The sequence below is a fragment of the Oryctolagus cuniculus genome, chromosome 17 (assembly GCF_051225735.1).
Source record: "Oryctolagus cuniculus isolate XC-2025 breed Fujian yellow rabbit chromosome 17, ASM5122573v1, whole genome shotgun sequence".
In the NCBI taxonomy this organism is placed as follows: Eukaryota; Metazoa; Chordata; class Mammalia; order Lagomorpha; family Leporidae; genus Oryctolagus; species Oryctolagus cuniculus.
The window spans coordinates 56,698,286-56,716,182 of NC_142883.1; the positions used below are offsets into that span (position 1 = coordinate 56,698,286).

Sequence of the window (17,897 nt, forward strand, 5' to 3'; positions counted from 1 at the left end):
TCCTCCACACAGAGAAAGTAGCAAAAAAAAAAAAATCTGTTTTAGCTTTGCAGCATAGGGAAGGGCATTATCTGCATGAAGAACTTGGAAGAATTTTGCTAAGTACTGGTGTGCAGATGCAAGAAGTTGGATGGCGTCCACCCTTGGTATAAGACTTGCAAAGCAGCCCCCACCTGAGCAGTAAATGGAAAAGTCTCCCCTGAGATGAACTCCCTTGAAGCTCCCGGAGTCAAGATCTCTGTGGGCCAACCTATAAAGGGTGCTAAAATATTGCCATCATAAATGAGAACATTGGGGGTAGTTGGCAAACCTTTTAAAAAAGCAACTTAAATTTAAAAAGTGTGCATGAAAAAATATATGAGACAATCAGGGAAATTTGAGCGCAGCTTGGCTGTGTCATGATTTTAAGCAATTACTGGTAAATTTTGAACGTGCAGTAATGAGACATAGGGCTTTAATTACGCTCTTTAGAGAGTTCTTTTCTTTGGAGGCATGTTCTGAAGTAGGGTCAATCCCCCTTTTTCACAGATTCTGTATTTCTGAATGTGCCTATGTGCTACATTTACTCAACCCTCCCAATGCCTTCCTGGTTGTTAATGGACACTCATACAGTGCAGAAAATGTGAGGGCACAATACACGCACTCCCAGCTGAGGCTGAAGACGGCAGTGCTCTGCCTGGTGTGGCTTTCAGGCTGTAAACTGGTAGAACGCCATGCTTTTGGCTTTTTTGGTGCTGAATTTGCTCTTTGAAATGGTCCCCAAGCATAACACAGAAGTCCTGTCTAGTGTTCCCAAGTACGAGAAAATTCTAACATGCCTAACAGAGATACTGTGTTAAATGAGCTTCATTCAGCCTTGGGACATAGTATTGTTGGGCCATAAATTCAATGTTAATGAATCAACAATACAAATTCTTTTTTTGGGATGCATTTGCTTATCTGAAAGGCAGAGTTAGAGAGAGAGAGATCTTTCAACTGCTGGTTCACTCCCCTAAATGACTGCAACAACCAGAGCTAAGCCAAGTGGAAGCCAGGAGCCTGGAACTCCATCTGGGTCTCCCACATGGGATGCAGGCAATTAAACACTTGGGCCGTCCTCCACCACTTTCCTAAGGCCATTAGCAGGAGAACTGGAGCATCCGAAACTCGAACCGGTGCCCATTTAGGATGCTTGCCTTGCAGGTGGCAGCTTAACCCACTGTGCCACAATGCTGGCCCCAATACTATAAATTAACCAAGGGTCTTTAAACAGAAGCACACATAAAACAAGGCTATGTATTGATCAATTGACAGAAAGTTTCCTACCAGAGGCTCGCAACAGCCTAACATTGTATTTGCCCCCAGGAGCAATGATTCACTATTCATTCGTGAATACAGTGTTCATAGCAACTTCAAAGAACATAAACACCGTGAGTACCAAGAATCAGCCGTAATCATGGGTGAAATATGTGTCTGAAATCTTCAAAATAATCTGCAGTACTAAAAGCGGGGATCTAAATGAAAGAGATTGGCCACACATAAATTGTTGAAGCTGTATGATGAGGCCTTGGCCATTCATTATACTGTTCTCTCAACATTTGTGTATATTTGAAAGTTCCCATACCAGAAGTTTTTATTTTCTAAAGAGAGAAAGTAGCAGAGCAGAACCACGAAGTCTGGATTTTCTTCAGACATTAAAAAAAAAAATCATTCATTGCAGTCTAGAGAGAACTATAATTATTTAGAAGTAGAATGAATTGAGTTTCATGTGAAGTGTAAATGATCCAGTGCCATGTAACGCCAGTATATACAAACCCACACAGGCAAACCGCGGTGAAGGAGTGTGGGCCTTATAAATTGTAAGGTAATATAGAAATGTACATGGTGTTTTTAGAAAATCAAAAGAAAGGCGGAGACATCTAAATAAAAGAGTATGCTCTGCTCTTTAACTGCTATAAAGTTCCATTTCTAACTTTCATGCTTGTTTATCCATTAATAAACCTGCTTCAGGCCACTGGAACAGCTCTGCCTGGCCCTGCCCCAAGCCCTCTGCAAGAGCTCACAAAAGGTCAAGTTCAAGGACTAATGCCCACCTGCTGCCACCACAATGCCCCAGCTTGCTCTCAAGATCACTGACACTAATCCATAGCGAATTGTGGCAAGCTAGCCCTTCTAGATCCTTCTATCCACCCCCCATCTCAATACAGTCTGAGAGGTTCCAGAGGTACAGAATCCCCAGGAACATAAAGGGCAGGGTTAGCTCGAGGGTCGAAGGCTATCGCTGCACCGGGGAGTGCCTCCATTTTTAACTCTTTCAGATTATGGCTTTTGCAAGGAGGAGAAAATGTTCTGTTGCTTAGGGAAAGTGCTGAATAGGCCAAGTTTATGAGACACCTTTTATGATGAGGGACCCAGCACATGTATGTATCCCAGAGTTCTCCCATGAGTCCTGGCTTATTCTAGGTCAGTGACTCAAGTTTACTTGCTATCTTTCACTCTGTTCTCTTTAAAAAAAAAAAAAAAAAAAAAAAAAAGATTTATTTCAAGGGCCAGCACTGTGGGGTAGCAGGTAAAGCCACTGCCTGCAGTGCCGGCATCCCATATGGGCGCCAGTTTGAGTCCCAGCTGCTCCACTTCCGACCCAGCTCTCTGCTGTGGCCTGGGAAAGCAGTACAAGATGGCCCAAGTCCTTGGGCCCCTGCACCTGCATAGGAGACATGGAGGAGACTCCTGGCTCCTGGCTTTGGATCAGCCCAGCTGGCCATTTGGGGAATAACCCAGCAGATGAAAGACCTCTCTCTCTCTCTCTCTCTCTGCCTTTGCCTTTGCCTCTGCCTCTCTGTAACTCTGCCTTTCAAATAAATAAAAATATATTAAAAAGAGATTTATTTTATTTACTTGAAAAGCACATTGACAGAGAAAGAGGGAGAGACAGAAAGAGAAAGTGATCTGCCATCTGCTGGTTGGTTCACTCCCCAGATGGACACAATGGTTGGGGCTGGGCCAGGCTGAAGCCAGGAGCCAGGAACTCCATCCTGGTCTCCCACGTGGGTAGTAGGAGCCCAAGTACCTGTGCCATCCTTCACTGCTTTCCTAAGTTCATTAGCAGGGAACTGGATCAAAGTGGAGCAGCTGGGACTCGAACCTAGTGCTCACATGGCATGCCAATATCACAGGCAGCTGCTTAACCCACTGTGCCACAATGCCAGCCCACTCATTCTGTTTTCTTAAAAAAAAATAAATAGACTATTCTTCAGCCCACATCAAGGTAGGTGCCTCTGAAATGCTTAGTCATGGTGCAGTCTTTTGTACAGTGCTATGCATTGTTTTGGGGTCTTTAGTTTAAGGAAAGAATGGAGAACTCTGAGAAACTCTGAAATCACCATTGTCATCCCCCTTTCTCTAGAGTCTCTTGTATGCTGGCCATTGTGGTAGGTACTTTGTGCTTCTTCTATGCAAGGCTCTTCCTAAACTTGCAGACTAGGTGGGAGCATCCCTATGGATCAGCATTCTCCTGCAGGCAAGTGGCAGACACCCAGATCTCATTAGCATGGACCACAGAAGCTCACAAAGTCAAGTGCAGGAAGCAGCAGGTGGAGTCTGGCCCTGGAAGGAACAAACCCCAGGCCCCCAACATCTCTCCTCCTGACATCTTCACTCTGACTTCCCTTTACTTGCTTCCCATGAAAGCAGAGACTGTTTTCCTTCTGAAGATTTTTCTTTAAGAGAAATGTTATATTTGCAGCAAAATTGAGCAGAAGGAATGGAGATGTGCCTTCCCTCTTGCACATGCACAGCCTCCCCTGAGATCAACTCCCCCATCACCATGGCCCATTGTGACCATCAATGAGCCTATATTGACATACCGTCGTCACCCAGAGTCCTCGTTTTACCTTACGACTCACTCTTGATGTCTTTCATGGGTTTGGACAAATGTAGACACACCTCCAGCATTATAGCATCATGCAGAGTAGTTTCACTGCTCTCAAAATCCTCTCTGTTCCACCTACACATCCCTCTCACCTCTCAAACTCCTGGCAAGCACCTATCTTTTTCCTGCCTTTCCCACACTGCCACATGGCTAGATTCTCTAGGATGCAGGGAGATCTTCTTGTGTGAAGAGGACACGGGAGCAGAGAATGCATGGAGCCTACCACGGTGCAGAGAAAGAAAAATAAAACACACAGGTCCTAGAAATGGGATGGCAAGCAGCCAAATACACAAATAACCTTCAAAGCCCTGACCTTGGAGGCGGAAGTGGGATGTAATGGGGGATCCAGGATGTCATCTACATACGATATCTCTTTGGTATCTGAGACATGAACTTCCTGAAAATGTGTATTGTTTCCCTTCCCCGATTGCATTAGAGCAAAACATGGGGCTCCTCTCTGCTGTGGGAAATAGAAAAGGAGCTCCAGGCTCTGCACCCCTGTCCCGGTGGCGCTGGGACGCACAACACTCAAGAGAAAGGAGAAGATCGCAGTTTGTGGATAAACCCAGCCCCAGCGCAGCTTTGCTTGCTCTCGGTTCACCAGCACTGACTGCGAGTAGCTAATCTCAGTGTTATTTTCTCTCGGGAGCTTTCTGGACAGCTGACACCTTGACAGTGATAGCAGAAGTGGGTTCCCAAACAGCGCTGAACCGAGTCTGCTGCGAGAATCACACCAAATGGACGGAAGCCCGCCTTATCTCTGCTTTTCTCCTAGGCAGCTTAGACAGAGGTGCGTAAACTGCTGAGTAATCTCAGCCAGGGACAGAAAGTCTGGAGGAGACAAACTGCCAAGAGCAGACAGGCGTCTCCCGTGGGACCCCTGCTCCCGGCAGCAGCAAAGACACAGCGTGTGGGGGGGGGACCGTCAGGAAACTTCTCCCAACTCCGTGCAAACAGAAGGCTTTTCTATACCCACCCTTGTGTACATGAAGCAAAATCCCAAGTTGAGGCTCCCTGATGCTGAAATGAATATGAAAAAATGAGAGTTTGAGATAACAAAATGATTTGTTAGGGTGATTGGATGAGTATTTGGATTTTCTTTTTTCAGAATTCTCTTGGATAATTTACATTCATTAGAAGTTGTCAAACAGAAAAGATTATACTTTTAAATGCAAGGTTAGTTCAGTTCAGTCTTGCAGCTTCTCTGATTCCCACCAGGCCTCCCTGGTGGGCTTTGCCTGGGATGAATGCCCAGGTCTGACCCCAACAAGTCCCTGAATGAAAGCATCATGAGGCTACTATGGCCTTGAAAAAGAAGGAGAACCTGTTGTTTGTGCCAACATGGGTGCACCTGGAGGACACCATGCTATATGAAACAAGCCAGGAACAGAAACATTTGTATACCATGTGATCTCACTTATATGTTGAATCCAAAAAAATTCAAACCCAGGGCCAGTGTTGTAGTACGGTGGTTTAAGCTGATGCTTGCAATGCCGGCATCCCATGTCAGAGCACCGGTTCTAATCCAACTCCCCTTCTAATCCAGCCTTCAGCTAATGTGCCTGGGCTAGCAGTAGAAGATGGCCCAAGTGCTTGGGCCCCTGCCACCCATATGGGAGGCCTGGGTGGAGTTCCTGACTCCTGGCTTCAGCCTGGCTCAGCACTGGTTGTTGCAGCCATTTAGAGAGTGAACCAGTGGATGGAAATCATCTCTCTCTCTCTCTCTCTTCCTCCTTATCTGATGCTATACCTTTCACATAAAAGTTAAATTAAAAAAGATAACTTATCTTGGTACAAAAAAAAATTTTAAGTCAAACTCAAAGAACCAGAGGGGAAAATGAAGGTTCCCGGGGTTTAGCAGGTAGGGCATTTGGGAGGTATAAGTCAAAAGGGTACAAAGCTTCAGTAAATCAGAGGGAATAATTTCAAAGGATCTATTATACAGCATTGTGACTCTAGACAACAATATACTGAATACTTGAAAATCCATAAGAGAATAGATTTTCGATGTTCTCACCACAAGAAAACGTACGTAAAGTGAGGCATATGTTAACCAGCTCGATTTAGCCATGCCACAAGGCACCCATATTTCATCACATGTACACCCCAGATACATAAAACTTGTACTATCAACTTTTAGAAGAGCACTAATGACGAAGAGAATTGTGTCTACCTGGCTCTCCAGGTAACCCCAGACCCTCGCTGAGAAGGGACACTCAGATATCATTTATTGAACAAAGGGCCAAGGTCATGAAGTCAGTCACAGCCCAAACCACAGAACGGGGGAACAATTGCAGAGAAAGAGACTTGTATGTGCTGGGGAGAGGCCTTGAAGGCACTTCTGGGGTGAGTAGAGGCAGTGCAGGAAGCCAGCTTGGAGGTTCAGCCATTGGCTCTGGCTATCAAGTCCAAGGACACAAAGGACCGGGGGTGCAAAACCACTGCCCTCAGAGGTTCAGAATGTTCTTAACTAACAGGTGTGTCTGCGCTGAGCCTTGGCAGCTACGACAGCAAGCACTGGGCTCAGCCCAGGCTCTCAGTGACCATTTAATGCTCATGGTGTGAGAGTCTGGTACTCCCGGGAAGGCAGCTGGTAGTCACGGGGGAGAACACAGCCTGGCCGCCACTCTGCCCTTGAAGGAGACCTGAGCTGGGAGAGAGGTGGGAAGCCAAGGATTCCTGACCAAATACCAGGGCACTTCAGTAAGTGCAAGGGAAATGGAATGAAAAGTGTGTTTTGGTCAAAAAATTTTGGAAATCGGTTCACAGTTTCTTTCAAAATTTGCATTTTCCATGAACTTTCTGAAGACCTCTCACATGTATGCATCTCTCTAGACATTTTTTGCACCAAAAACAACTTTGAAAAAAAATGTATTTTATCCATTTGAAACAGTGACAGAGAAAGAAAGAGCAAGAGAGATCTTCCATCTGCTAGTTCACTCCCCAAATGGCAGTAACAGCTGGGGCTGTGCCAGGTAGAGGCCAGGAGCCTGGAACTCCATCTGGGTCTCCTACATGGATGGTAGGGGCCCAAGTACTTGAGCCATTGTCTGCTCTTCCCAGGATGCATCGCAGGAAACTGGATCAGAAGCAGAGAAGCTGGGACTGGAATCAGCACTGCAATATAGGATGTTGATGTTGCAGATGGCAGCTTAACCTGCTATGCTACATCAACTTTCTAAAAAATAGTTACTTATTTATTTATTTGAAAGGTAGAGGTACTGAGACAGCAAGAGATATTCCACCTGCTGGCTCAATCCCTAAATGGCCACAACAGCTGTGACTGGGCCTGGCCAAAGCCAGGAGCCAGGAGTTTCACTTGGGTCTCTCACATGGATACAGGTACCCAAGCACTTGGGCCATCTTCCACTGCTTTCTCAGGCCATTAGCAGGGAGTTGAATTGGAAGCAGAACAGCTGGGACTCAAACCAGTGTCTGTTGAATGCTGGTCTTGCAGGTGGCAGCTTCATCTGCTGTACCACAATCAACTTTTAAGGCCATTCTTCATGAACTTCTTGAAGTAGCCTCATGGCATTTTTCTATCCTCTGAACCCCAATAGTAATCCACACAGTGTGGTCAGGTAGAAATCAGAGCAGATCCTTCCCCTCCAAGAGGAAGACTTCAGCCCAGTCTGATGAAGGTCTCCCTGGATGGAAGGGCTGCACATGGAATGGGGCCACCCCATGAAGTCAGGCCTTTGTCCCAGCCTCAAGGACCACATCTGTGGGAAAAATCTCCGTGTGCAGGAAGCTTGGACCAAGAATCCACCTTCCTAACAACATCACACGCTATGACAGGTACTCCTCCACTGATGGCCCTGGTCACACCCATGCCCCACTCCCACCTCTGAACCACAAAGCCAGGTGGCCCCTAGTTCCTTTGGTGTAGGGTGAACACATCATTTATCATGCAAACTGAGACACGTTTGCTATGTGAAAGAGGACAACAAAATCATTACTGTGGCACAACAGAGCAGATCAGGAGGAATAATCACTGCTATGGTTTCAGTGTGTCTTCTAGAAGCTCCTACGTTGGACACAGAAGCTCACCTATTAGTAACAGTTTGGGGGTGGGATGTTTGGGAGGTAATTAGGACTAGAGGAGGTCATGAAGGTGGACCTCCTGTGATGACATTAGTGGCTTTATAAGAGCAGCAGGAGACCCAAGCCAGCACACCTGCTCTATCTCACCACGTGGTGCCCTCTGCCATGTTGCGATGCAGCTAAGGGAAGCTCTCACCAGATGCCAGCACCATGCGCTGGACTTCCAGAATCCTGAGTGAAATAAATCTCTATTCTTGACGAGCTACCCAGTCTCTGATATTATAACAAGAAAAAGTGGAGTAAGACAGCAGCCATAACTAGAGTGTGTGCTCAACAAAGGTGGCCGACTTTATGGTGGGATTTAGGATTTTAAATCCCAATATTTATGAATGTTCTAGAAACCTGCTGGGTATTCTTAAAGAAGGGGGGGTGGGTCCTCAATGAGTCGTGTAGCAAGTAGCACAGCTATCACACAAAGACCTGAACACTGGGCACTCTGGTGCTAACACAGCACCCTGTGGACAATTACAGTAGGAGGGAAGTGAAGAATAGAGAAGTGCTAAGGAAAAGAGGACTTTGTGCTTAGTCCTCTGGTTGGGCCACTGTCTACCTGTGACTTTGTGATGATGCCATGGAGGGGGGGGGGGCAGTTCAGATATGCTTCAAAACTGCATTTCTGTAGACACTATCACTTATCCCTTCAAATCAACTGAAAACACAACTTTCCATATAAAAGCATATTACTTGTTCTATTTGGGGTGGCTTTGGGGGTGTCTAAAATAGAATCGGGGCTGATAAATGTCCCAGCTGTACATCTCCCACAGCACTGTCACCAAGCCACACTTGGATATAGGACAGGCCAGCCACAGGATTCAGCACCTGCTGAAGCTCTGAGCCTCTAGGTCCTTATCTATAATGCTAAGCACCCTGAGACCCTGGCCATTGGGTTTCCAGGTAGCTTGGGCCTCCTGTGGCCCCAGTCACCTCGGGACCACCACAAAACAGCTGCTGTTGAGACACACATGCTGCTGCCTTTGGGTGGGACAGCCTAGAGGAGGCCCCAAGCTGTTTAGACCTGAACTGTGAGCCCCAGCTTCTTTATAAAGTATCCTGCCATACGTGTTTTGCTATAGTCATAGAAATCTGACTCACACAGAATCCCATAATTTTTAGTGTGAAATAAGGTTTTAGTTAATACTAAAGTAATCATTGGATACATTATTTTCACTTTTTGAAAATTATTAATAGTGCAACCCTCTGAAATAATTACCTTTCATTTACCTGGTATGTTACTTCAAAAATCTGTTTTTATTTATTTGTATTAATCAGACATTTAAAATTTTTCCTCCATCTCCTAACTTCTGCCTTCATCTTTATTTTTTTGGTCTTTGTTATTTCTTTGACTGTCCTGTTGGGAATTATTTGATTTTTAAATGATATAAACTACGATGCTGACTTCTATGTCTCAATATGCCTATGCTACATTGCTGGTGCATTGTTCTAGATGCTTCTGGTGAAGGTATTTTTATATGCAATTAACACTCAATGAGTAGACCTAGAGTAAAAGTTACCTCCTGTAGTTCTCACTGACCTCATCCAGCCTTTGGAGTCCTTAACACACAAAGAAAAGATCTAGAAAAAAAAAAAAAAAAAGCAACTGATATCATACCTACCAGGGTGGTTTGTTTAACAACATTTGTAATCTTTGAAAGATGAGGTTGTATCAGAAAAGAGTTTAAAAACTACTGTCACTCTAGTAGCATGTTTACACACATGCCCACGGGGTCTCTCCTGTCCTAACAATGCATTGCTATTGCCTGACTTCTTACTTTCTTGTACTGGCTTCCTGTTACCCCCCTCCCACTGGGGCTTCTAACTGCAGACGCACACTGGAATACTTCGAAAACTCCAGTCTTTTCTGATTGGGTCCATCTGAATGGAGCCGTCACCAGTGTCATCCCAAATGGCATTTCCATTAACATTTCTATTTCTGTCCATTCGGGGCACCTTAAAGATTTCCCACCAAGATTTACATCACTATTTTAAGAAAGTGCTTTTTAAAAGCCAATGCATTTGCTAAGTTTAAAACTGACTTTCTCAAGGGATGCTTAAAAGAAATATACAGAGTTTTTTTTAAAAGAACCTTTGTGAGTTCAAAATAACATTCCAAAAGGAGTCACTAGAAAAACATCCAGGAGAAGAGGGGGGAAAAAAAGTTTCTTTTTTTTTTTGCATTTTTGGCAGACCTGGCTTTGTCCTAAAGTTCTGTTTGTTTTGTGTTGCAGAAAAGTTAAATAGCCATTCAAGTTAGATAATAATTGAAATAATATAGAACGTGATCCTTCTACTGTCTAGAATATTTATAGCAGAGAGTGGAGACCAGCGTATCTGTGTCCCTGATCCACTAGACCAGGTAGAGACAGAGACTGACAACTGGTGGCTCAATGGCAGAGATCTGAGATCCTCTTTGATGGTACAGCAGAAGCATCTGAGCCCTTCCTGGGCTGTGCCAGCCGTCACTTCCCATCAGCCTGGTGACCCACAGTCTACCAGCGCCGCAGCCTGCCCGGAATGCCTGCCGTATTTGGAGAGCCGCCACATTAGAAGATAAGCCATGTATGATTATGTGAATAAAAACGCAGGCATGATGCCCCTGGCCAGATAAATAGCATAATGGTTGGAATTGGGTTTTGCTGCAAAACTGGAAAAGCCTGGTCTTCATGGTCTGACTATGAAAAGAGCCCAGAGGGAGAGAGTCCAGGGGCAGCTGTGATAGAGCTGGGGTCATCAGGGAGGCAGGTGCTGAACCTTTTCCTATGCCACCTTGTGCATGTGGCTTTCATTGTCAAGGTTACCTCGTGGTCTTAGAGAGCTACTATCTCAGCTGTCTATGGTGACAGCATTCCAGATACATTAAGGACATCAGTACCTGAAAAGGGGAGGGGGAGCATCCCAAGATGCCCTGCAGACACCAGAATCCAAGGATGCCTTAGTCCCTTCTGGAAAATGCAGTTGTATTTGCATATAACGCACACACATCTTCGTGAGTACTGCACATCGTCTATGGATAACTTCTAATTCCCAATACAATGCAAATGCTAACCCTGCCAAGGCAACCGCAGGCAGCGTGACTCAGAAGTCGAGAAATCTACAGCAGGCTAATTTTTAAGCTGATAATTTTGTATGACCCTTGAATGATGCTATAAATATCCAAATAGCCTGTGGCAGAAAAAAAGGTTCCCCATCACCAGTATGGAATAATGACAAGAAAAAGTACAGGAGCCAGCATGCCATACCCAGGTTAAGTTGCTGCTTGCAATGCCTGCACTCCATATTAGAGTCCTGGCTCCCCAGCTTGTGATCCAGCTTCCTACAAATACATACCCTGGGAGAGAGAAGATGATGGTCCCAGTCCTTGGGTCCCTGCCATCCACGTGGGAGACCTGGATTGAGCTCCGGGCTCCTAGCTTTAGCCTGGTTTAGCTTTGGCTATTGTAGGCACTTGGGGGCAGTGAACCAGTGGATTGAAGATCTCTCTCAGTCTGTCTGTGCCTCTGCCTTTAAAAAAAAAATAGACAAAAATTAAATGCCAGTAGCTGAGCTTTTAAAAAATAAAGTCTGTACATGTTTATTACAGGTGTCATTTTTTTTCTGGGGTATTTTCTATCCATTGTTGGTCCAGTTACCTGATGTGGATGCCATCAATAGAGGTCCCACTGCCATGGGAACAAGAGGAGAGGAAAGGCCAGATCCTTCCTTCCAAGGAGGTTTCCCAGAATCCCCCACTGCACTTCCAGTGTAGCTCACTGGCTAGAGCTTGGTCACGGAGCAGTTACTAATTTATAACTACGCTATGCTGACTGGCTTCTTCTAAACTCCTATCTCCAAGACGGCTCCCAGGGCTGAGGAACCTTCTCTTCTATGCCGTGAAAGAGGGAAGCCAGGGAGAGGAAAGAGTTACTGTCTCGCAAGCTGTGAGTCTGCCCGCCCAGAGCAGCATTTTGGATGAGACTCATTATTTGTGGAAATGGTGTGTTCCTAGGCAAAAATAACTTTTTAAAAAAAGAACCTCTCTCTACCCTCCTGAAGTCATCTCAGAATGAATGCTGGGGTTCTCATGAAATGAGAAGGTTTTATTACGGCCCGAATGGTTCCGTGTGGGCTTGGCCATGCCACATGAAGTCTGATCTAGGTAATGCTGGGGTTAGAGACAGCTAATTGAGGCTTAATGATGAGAGAATGTGGACAGAGGTCACGGGAAGGAAACAGGTTTTCTATTTGGAGCTACACAGCCATGGGAAAAGCTCATTTGAGGACCACAGAGAGGCAAAAAGAAACAATTGAAAGAGAATACTAGGGGACCCTTTCTGTATCTGATTTTAGATCAAACACAAAGGACATCGCATTTTAAATAATGACTTAAATATATGCTAACATGAGGGTCCATAAGCAAACCAGAGGAAAGAAGGAAAGAAAGTTGAGTGCCCTGATAGCAAAGTGAGGGCAGGTGTGGCCAGCAGATTGGGAAGTCCTGCCTACAGAACCCCATTGCGAATCTCAATCACAGCCTGGGCTCCTAACTCAGATCCCCTGTACTTTCTACCTGTGGGTCCTTAATGCCCAGCTCAGCCAGTCACCACCTCACCTAGATATGACCCCTGCCTACTTCCCCTGACCTATGAGACCTGAAAGTCAGACATCGGAGTCTCCCGTTGGCTCAGTCCACCTGCCAAGAGCAGCCCTTGCTCATTTCCGAACCATTCACCTCTGACTTTGCTCACAGCTGTGAAGTTCCCAGCAGGATACAGCAAAATGAAGGTGTCTGAATTTGATTTCACCACCCAGGGGTTTGATACGGACCTCCTACATGGGAACATGGAGAGAATCGAGTGAAGTCAAGTCCATTATCAAACATGGATGGGTGTGGTGGAGTTGGAGGCTGATCCTGAATGGATTCAGATACGTCTGATCTCACTGCAGTTGAAAACTAAACGCTTTGGCCAAGCTGAGAATCTCTCTGGGACTGCACTCTGGCCTTAATAGTGGTGACCTTTGCGGATGGAAATAGCAGCATGCAAAGCCTTCTTGAATCAACACAGGAATATTTCCAAGCCTGGACATCTTTCTTGACAAAACCATATGGTGTTGGCAATCTTTCTGTAGACAGTATGCTCCCAACAGACCTCCTTCCATGGGAGTTCTGGGCTAACAACAAACTTTGCCTCCAGTTCAAAGATGGGCACAGTGCAGAAAGCCCTGTATTGGAGGTTACTGAGTTGAGATGGGTGTGAGGAACGCAGGGAGTGTTGGGGGTGGCGGCTCACCCCTGAATTCTGTTCAGGGATTCGCTCTCAGCTGAAGAGAACTTGCCCAAGTTTACGTCCTCTCTCTAAGGGGCGTATGCAGCCCATGACTGGGTTCTGGGGATGGAGGAGAAAAAGGTCCACGGTCCTTATAATCATCACGGGACAAATCTGAAGGATCATCCCAACTCCAGAGAACCACTGGGACTCTGGGCCAGGACTAGTGGGAGGTGAGTGAATCCTGCGGCTTAGATGCAGAATTTAAGGGGGCACCCAAAACCCCCTGGAAACAAGGAAGATAAAATTTTAATGCCATCTTTGTAAAAACTGGTGCAGAATGTCTGTGCTCGATCACCAAATGCTCTGTTTGTCTTTTATTTTAAGGTTTATTTATTTATTTGAAAGAGTTACAGAGAGGCAGAGAGAGAGGTCTTCCATCTGCTGGTTCACTCCCCAAATGGCCACAATGGAACTGGGCCAAATCCAAAGCCAGGTGCTTCTCCCAGGTCTCCCATGTGGGTGCAGGGGTCCAAGCACCTTGGGCCATCTTCTGCTGCTTTCCCAGGCCACAGCAGAGAGCTGGATCAGAAGTGGAGCAGCAGGGACTCGAAACGGTGCACACATGGGATGCCGGCACTGCAGGCGGCTGCTTTACCCGCAGTGCCCCTAAATGCACCTGATTAGGGTGAGGCAAGTGAACTTCAGACCTGCAAACATGGGGTTGGATTTCATCTTTATTTAAAATTTTGCTATTTTGTTCATCATGGCTTGTTTTTTTAACATTAGTTTAAATTAAAAAAAAAAAAAACACGCTACATTAGAAGATGTATCTTGATTACTGAGTTTTCTGGCATCTCCTAGGTTTTGCCTGGAGGCGAGCCTTGTTGGTCTCACCCTGCTGGGGTCTGGCTTCGCCTTCCTGGGACCACATCAGTAGAACTTCTCACGCTCAGTCCTGCTCCCTTGGCTCCTTTGTGAGAATTATTCCCAAGCTGTGCTTGAAGAAGCCTCTCCCACCCAAATCTGACAAAGGTCGGAATCCATTGTGTGGGGATCCTGACCAACCACAGGAGATCCTTCATAGTTTAGAAAGCCTCCGTGGTAGACAAACTAGAGTTCAAAGGTCAGCCCTGCAGTGCTAAGGGTCTTTCTAGTCAAGACAGCCAATTTCCAGGTCTCAGCTGGCCTCCTTGCATAATTAGAACAGCAATACCTGTTTCTCATTTAACCCAGGGTGTTCTTTATCCCAGCTAAAGACCTCAGCTTAGCAGCCGGCAAGTAGTAGGTACTAGGAAACATCATTATCCCCTCTGTTTCAGCTTCATCTTCCCTGAAACTCTTAAAAAGGTGGAAGTGAAAAGCACCAAGACCCGTCATAACAGGACTTGATGCCTCTAGCAAAGGCATGAGATTCTCTTTCATTGGTGTTGACCCATCAGCCATCCTCCCACGGCTAAGTCAACACTCCTTATCCTTTGGCTGCTGATAATCTGGCCAACTGCATCCCGGTCAGCTCTGTGTGTGTGTGAGGTCTTCCTCTGTGATTAGGGACAATTAGGCAACAGGGTGCCTGCCTGCCTTCTCTTTCCAGCCAGGAGGAAGTCCTGATGCACCATTATCAGGAGCAAGACGTCATCTGTCAGCCACATCGTCACAGGAATCCCTGGGCCCCGTTCAGACGCAACCCCAATCTCGCTCACTTTATCTGTACTCCCCAAAGGCCTCAGATTGTTTGCTTCCCACTGATAGCCGAATCTGGCATCTCGTCCTCTCAACATCCAGACCAAGATGCTTAAATAGCAAGGAAGCGAAGAGAGGCATTATGGAATGTGAGGACATCAAGGAAAACCAAACAGAAGATACAGGCCCCTCCTTCATGGGGCTTCCAAGATTCCAACAGGAAAGAAAGGATACACACACACACACACACACACATGCACGCCCACACACATGCACCAGACAAGCAAAGCCCACAGCCATGGGCTAAACATAGAGTGCACCCCTTGCTCCCTCTACTGCCTGTCAAAACCTGGGAGGGTTTAGATACCTCCACCATTAGTCGGCCTCTCTCCTGCACTAACACCAGTGCCTATTCCAGTCATGAATGACTTCTGCACTCTAATGTCCATAGCCTGAGGTGCTGTTCTTGTTCCTGGGAGCACTGCTTTAAATATGGGTGTCTGCCTCTATGCTTGCTTGCTGTACATATGCATTTTTTTTATTTCTGTCTCTTTCTGAATGTTCTGTGCAAAAGAAGTGGTTAACAATTACATGTACATGAATGGTCATGGCCGCAGAGGCCGGGTGTCATGAGCAAAGAAAGAACAGGTGTCCAGAGGAAGTATTTTTTTTCCCAGATAACTTTTGAAGGAAAAGAATAGAGCTACACAGTCCTCTGGAATAAGAGAAAGTCGAGCTCCAAGAACTACTATTTGGACTCCTCACATATCCGTCGGACTGGCATGGTGTTTTGAAATTCTTTGATTGAAGGACCTGTGGCTGCCAGGTGCATTGCACCCCAAGGTGCCCTGGCTACTAGCCACATGCTTGTCTGGTCTCAAAGGCCATTTGAATTTGTGTGTCCTGCTCTGTGGCCTGCCGTCCTGGTTGTCCTCTCTGAATTATTCTTTCTGACCACCATGCATTAATGTGCGTGTTTCCCTAATTTCTCTAAAAATCTCCTTAAACATAAATTCAGACCTCTTTCAAGATGAAAAGCAAATCTGGGAAGAGAAGAGACATAGCAGTTTTCTAGTACTCACCAGATAACCCAGCTTTGTTATATTTAATCCCCACAACAACCTTGACGTTAGGTGTTAACATCTCCTCATTTTGCATGTGAGCAAACTGAGGCTCAAAAGAAGTTACATAACCAACCCAAAGGTGCAAGAGCTGGCAAGGATCAGAACCAGAATTCAGACCTGCCTCTGGGTGTGTCCCACACCCTTAATCTTGTTCACAGACTGGAGTTGCCAGGGAAGAGTGGCTGCCTTGAGCCCGCACCTCCATAGGCAGCATTGAGCGGGGAGACATAGCACATGTTTTGAGCAGCACGGGGATTTGCATACACGCAAGTTTTTTGTTGTTTATCTGCAGGAAGGCAGGCTGGTCATGTGCAGATAATCCAAAAATAGTTTCTAATTTTTCTTGGGATAAATATAAAGTTTTTGGCAACAGGCACCTCTTTTAAAGTGTTTTGATGAGGGTTACACGAAAAGGCTTTCTTGTTCTCTGAGGATTTGCCAATTCATGGGCAAAGGGAACCAACAAGAGCACCAGCCTGACTCCCTCCTCCCCTCCATCACGAGGACTGCGCACAATCCACAGGGCGGCCAAGGCTAACACGCGGGGCAAGAACAGGGCACCTGCGCTCTGCTGGGTCTCTTGGCACGCCTGCATCTGAAACCCCACTCCATCCTCATATGTCACAGGTGGGGAGACAGACGGAGAGCAGATGTACAGCATCTTGGCCAGGATTCTGCAGGCGAATCTGGCTTCTCATGAGTGAGTGAGTAAGTGTATTGATTTGGTGATTTACTAGGTAAAAAGTATCTTTGTTCAAAACACCTGCAATAGATGGTGGGGAAATTAATAAATTAGCACACAGAGAGACAAGCTCTGTCCTCCTTGGATGTTATACTCAAGACACCCTTGGGGTTGGTGCTGTGGCACAACAGGTTAAGGCACCACCTGGAGTGCTGGCTTCCCATATGGGCTTTGGTTTGAGGCCCAGCTACTCCACTTCCAATCCAGCTCCTTGCTAATGCGCCTGGGAAAGCAACAGAAGATAGTCCAAGTCCTTGGGCCCCTGCACCCACATGGGAGACCTGGAAGAAGCTCCTGGCTTCTGGCTTCAGCCTGGCCAGCCCCTGCCATTGCAACCATTTGGAGAGTGAATCAGCAAATGAAAGATCTCTCCCTCTTTTCCTCTCTCCCTCCCTTCCTCCCTCCTTCCCTCCCTCTCTCCCTGTCTCTGTGATGATCTGCCTTTCAAACAAACAGCCATTAAAAAGGGGGGTGGTGGTGGTGGGCAGCATTTACTTGATCTTATTTGAGACTAAGGAATGGTCAGATAGGATTCAGTAATCCTGTTTTATAAAGCAGAAAATTGTGGCTCAATATGAGCTGCTGCCTGCAATGCCAGCATCCCCTACTGGAGCTTCAATTTGAGTGTTGGCTGCTCTTCTGATCCAGCTCCCTGCTAATGCAGCGGGGAAGGCAACAAAAGATGACAGAAGTCCTTGGACCCCTGCCACCCACGTGGGAGACTGGATGGAGTTCCTCGCTCCTGGCTTCAGCATGGCCCAGCCTGGAAAGTCATGGCTATTCAGGAGGAGAACCAGCAGATGGAAGATCTCTTTCATTCTGTCTGTCCCTCTCACTGTCATGCTACCTTTCAAATAAATACAATAAATCTTTAAAGAAAGAAAAGGGAGGCTCCCTGATGCCACATGCCTTTTCAAACTCACACAGCAAGTAATGCGAGAGCTGCCATTAGAACACACCATGTTCTAAGGCACAACATGTTTACCATGTTGTAAAGAACTGTTTGCATGCCTTAGAACCAACTGCCTGCATTTGGGCTGTATCTTGTTCATCTTTTTGTGTTCTCAGTGCCCAGCAGACAACAAGGCTTCAGT

General features: G+C 46.2%; 2 long non-coding RNA genes across 4 annotated transcripts in view; one reads left to right on the forward strand and one right to left on the reverse strand.

The window, feature by feature from the left end:
- The window catches only part of LOC149121250 (uncharacterized), a 29,755-nt gene extending 17,978 nt beyond the window's left edge, over positions 1-11,777 (reverse strand). Inside the window, exons 1-2 of the long non-coding RNA XR_016223986.1 lie at positions 11,641-11,777; positions 11,339-11,512 (exon numbers count right to left, since the gene is read on the reverse strand). This is a non-coding gene — a long non-coding RNA (uncharacterized LOC149121250). The remainder of the gene's footprint in view (positions 1-11,338; positions 11,513-11,640) is intronic.
- LOC127484430 (uncharacterized) overlaps positions 1-17,897 on the forward strand; it is a 104,508-nt gene that overhangs the window by 67,599 nt on the left and 19,012 nt on the right. For 2 of the 3 annotated variants that reach the window (XR_011383290.2, XR_016223985.1), the window contains exon 1: positions 13,348-13,487. The exons of the other annotated variant lie outside the window; for it this stretch is intronic. This is a non-coding gene — a long non-coding RNA (uncharacterized LOC127484430). Of the gene's footprint in view, positions 1-13,347; positions 13,488-17,897 lie in introns of those variants that run through there. 3 annotated transcript variants of the gene reach the window in all.